Here is a 4,776-nt window from a genome sequence, read left to right on the forward strand (position 1 = left end):
CAAAGGCGCTTTTGGAAAAGTGCATAATTTGATTTTGTCATACGTTTACATAATCGTGTTTACTTTTGGTCTAATTTGTCAAATGCCTGTGTGGCAAAAAAGGAAGGCTCTGCCAAAGCCGCGACAGGCAAAGAGGCTTTTGTGTGGTTATGTGTTGTTCTGTAAGCTCAAGAATGTCCTTGTGAAGTGGACTAAGGGGATTTCTAACATAATTTGATAGATTACTGGGTTAACAGTATTTGCTAGAGATACTAAATTATTATGGGGCCTATAATTACTCTTACAAGCAGAATTTGTGCAGTAGCATTACTGTAGTACACTATACTTTACCATACTATTGCTACTATAGTGTAATCGATCTATAAATCTATAAAAGGAGGCGTGACGACAGTGCAAGAGGAGAGAGGACCAGGCCTGAACTATTTGAGTTGTTGTTTTACTTTCGTTGTTTATTTTGGTTATTACATTTATGTTAAACGTCTGCCGGTTCCCGCCTCCTCCTTTCCTGAGCTTTTAACTTTGTTACAGGACTGTAAACCAATCCTGAGTAACATTCAGTGCAGTTTTACATGAAGGAACAACATGAGGTATTTCCACTGCTTTTGTTCATTAAAATACTTTAAAGTATATAGGATACATATTAATATCTAGACAGACATTTGTATTTATCTGGATGTATACAATGACGAAAATCAAGTACAATATCATCTCTGTTGTATGCACCAATTCCCATATTTATTTATACAGCAAGCATTGTAACAGATTGTATACTTTTACACAAAACTTCACCCTGAATTTCAGTCCCTGACACAAACAAGCTAAAAACAAACAAGAAAACTAAAGCCTCACATAATTTATGAAGCTAATTAAGACTAATAGACAAATAACCAGAAATAATGACATTTTTAATAATCACGATCCCACAAGCGGTAAATGTTCCCACATAACCCATCAAATTTGATAGGATGGTTGTCAGAATTCCTATCTCACACCTCTCTCAGCAGAATTCCATAAGGCCGAATCGAGTTCTCCACAACTGCTTTTTCTTCTTCACGAGAAGTGCCGACAGGAATCTCAATCAGCCAGTAGTCGTCCCTGGCACACACTTTCCTCATTTTTGGATTGATTCTGTTCTGCAACAGGACTTGGTATCTCTTTCCGGTTTCTTTACATGTAAATATCTTGCTGTATCTATCAGCAGCCTCATTGATTTTCCAGGTGGAATAAATCCCTCTTCCGAATCGTTGTCTAGGGCCCGCTCCGTAATTGGATTCAATGATGGATTTAGCATTAAACATGCTGGTTCCATGATAGGACACCGGCCACTCACCAGCCACAGAGTGACTCCTCCATCCATTCGTGCCCAACCAGGCATTTCCATCGGGATACTTATCCAGGACTTTCAAAGCAATGCGTTTCCACCCAAAAGGACGGATGTATGGCTCGTTCCCACGTGTATAAGTGGTGTTATCATTTACATTTGTGCAATCGTAGTCAAAATTTGGGTCAAAGAATTTGTCCATATTCACAAATAGCTCCTTGCATGAACCTGTGTTGAGAATGTCCAGTGGGGTTGAGGCTTGGAGTAGGAACCCTGTGAGTTCTTGGTCACCATTTGGCTTTTCCAAATCATTGTAAGCTTTCACAGCAACACCTGTGAAGCTAGACAATGCCTGCAGAAGAACATTGGTGTGCACTAGAGCCATACTCAATGATCAGGAAAGACAAAAAGATGTGAGCGCTCATCAAAGAAACTGTATTTATATACAGACACAAAACAGTGGAATGGGAAAGTGGTTATTTGGAATTCCAGTTTTGCTGATCTTGAAAAAATCCCCTAAGAGGAACGGAAATTTGGTTACGCATACCACAAGTTTTCTTCCCAAGCTTTTCAGGTGTTATCACATTCTTGAAGCTTACATTCACTTTTTTTTTTTCTTCTAGCTTCCTTCTAAACTAGAGATGAACATTCATGAACGACTCAAAAGTATGGAAGACTGTTTCCTCCACGGAATAAAAAAATTTAAAAGGTAATTGAGACATTTTATCTCACAGTTCTGATGTTTTTCTTACAATTTGTCACAGCTCAGTAAAAAGAATCGTGATGCTATTACGAGTTTGAAACTCACAATTCTGAAACAACATTTTGTGAAAAACTCGCAGTTCTGAGAAAAAAAGCAAGAAACATGAGATAAAAAGTTGCAATTACCTTTTTTATTTTTTATTCTGTGGTGGAATGTAAACAGAATGCTGAGAAAAAAAGTCAGAACTGTGCGATATAAACTCAAAATTGTGAGATAAAAAGTCACAAATACCATTATGAATGAAAGACTCGGGAGGTGATAATCATCATTTATTGTATGTATCTCATAATTTATCATTGGCTGCATTGTAATGATTTCCTAATTCAGAACATGCTCAACAATTGTGTTTGATTGTGTATTGAATATATTACATTTGAACTATGATCGAGTTAAAATGCTCAAATGATCGAAATGACAAGATTCAAAGATCCAAAGATCAAGTCAGTAAAATTATCTGATCTTAGCATCACTACTACAAGTAAAGTTAGCTACACACAACACAACTTGAGTAAAGAGTGCTTATATTATGTGTAATCCTTTGTGTAGTGATCATTATAATCACTGTCTGTGTTCTGATTTCAGAAAAAAAAAATTGCTCACCTTCATTTTTTTCCCAAAAATTATGCTGTTGTTTTTGTTTTCTCTAAGTCATGAGTTTTCGTGAGTAATATTTGGACTAATTTTATTGTTCTTTAATGGTGTTTTTGCCAGACTATATTGTTGTATTGAAAGGAGCATAAATGAACATAACAACATATGGGTTTGTATTAATATGACCGTATGACAGTATTTTCATTTTTGTGTGTACTTTTACTTTAATGTCTATATGTTTCTTCCATTTCAGATAGATAATTAATGTTATATGTCTTTGGACACTTCTTTGATTGCTCTGGTCTGATCTTATAGGGCAGAATGCTCCTGTTTGCTTTTGGACACGGTTAAGAAAGATAATAAGTTTAGCTCTGTTGTTTATGAAAGAGATGAAGAATTTGAAGCCAGACAATCTCTTGCACTACCAGAATATCAGCATTACTTTTTAGAGTAAATTCCAAACAATACTTCCTTTTCTGAATTCTTTGTGAAAAGAAGGCCAGGGGCAATCGCACAAAACATTTCTTCATTTACACTTATTCAGCATTACGCACAATTGTTTTCTCTTTGTATAAGAAAAACCGGTGTGATTGTATCACTTTAAGAGTAATTGAAAACAAAAAGAACAAAACGATTGTGAAGGTATGAAAGTGATCACGTGGCTTTGGGTCGTGATTCTCATCCATGGTGAGCAGAATAAATAAATGTAATCAAAGGTCACTGGGTCCAGCAGCTTTACATTCAGCCATCCTACTTAAAACTCTCACACTGTAAATAGTTGTGCATAGTTATTATCAAGTATAGAAGTTAGACATAAATTCTCAATTTCGCTAACAGTTTTATTTACACCAGCACTTCGTATCAATGACGATTTGTTTACTGCTTGCAGACAGTTCCACCTACTGGCCGAAACAAGTACTGTTCAACAGCTAGATACAAATACCAAATAAAAGTGGAATTTTGCGTTCCACTGCTGCTTTTACACACACACACACACACACACACACTGTCTGGGTTGCTATCCTTGTGGAGAGTCTCCATAGGCGTAATGGTTTTATACTGTACAAACCGTATATTATATCGCTCTACACCTAAACCAACCCATCACACAAAACTTTCGGAATGGTTACATTACGTTTCATAAAAAAAACTCATTCTTTTTTATTTATAAGCTTGATTTATACCTGAGTCCCATGAGTCAGAGTGTATTCAGGTGTAGGTCCCCACCGGGATAGAAACACACACACACACACATTACCTGTCAACCCTCCCGTTTTTCCCGGGATTCTCCCATATTTTACCATTCTATCCTGCTATCATCCCGTTTAAATATTTTCCCGTATATCTCCCGTATTTTTAATCTTTCTATTTAAAAATAAATCCCACTGGGCGAATTTTATATGTTTGCTACATTCGCTACCGGTAAAACTCCCGTAATTTGTATGGACCAAACCTCATTATATGAATAATCACAACAAATTCCAAGGTTGTCCAGTTGCCAGATCTTGTACGAAACTCATCTTTCTCACACGATCGACGCATACATATTTCAACCCATTTCTCCCCTCAATTTGGCAACCTACAGACCAGTGATGCTATTGATGTGTGCGCAGGTAGTAGCGGGAAGTTAACAATGATCACTGGTAGAAATGGGAGGAGAAGACTCAGGTGGTGCTCCAGTGAAAAAAAGCTAAGTATATATGTAAACTGAGATATAGCTTACACTTCAAAAGGCTATTTAATTGACTGAATATGAGCGCTGCAAGTTTCAAAAGTCAGGTGCTGCGCTGCTTTGTTTACTGCGGTTACGGGAAACGGCTATATTCCTGGCGAAAAGCGCCACCTGCTGGCAGAGAATGAATTTGCATTTTTCGATTAGCCCTTCTGCGCTTTGTTTCGAGACCAAAGCCAAAAACGACCCTTATTTTTACGCAGAAAACATGCAGTTGTAAATGTGAACTGGTGGATCGACAAGAATATAATGACTTATATAACTCTAAAGATATAGCCTACACTAAGATATATTTATGTTACTAAATGAATATAATTGTTTGATAATAATTGTTAAAATTAATATAAATATAATATAATATAATATAAA

Source organism: Sinocyclocheilus anshuiensis, unplaced genomic scaffold (assembly GCF_001515605.1).
Source record: "Sinocyclocheilus anshuiensis isolate Anshui unplaced genomic scaffold, SAMN03320099.WGS_v1.1 scaffold735, whole genome shotgun sequence".
Classification (NCBI taxonomy): domain Eukaryota; kingdom Metazoa; phylum Chordata; class Actinopteri; order Cypriniformes; family Cyprinidae; genus Sinocyclocheilus; species Sinocyclocheilus anshuiensis.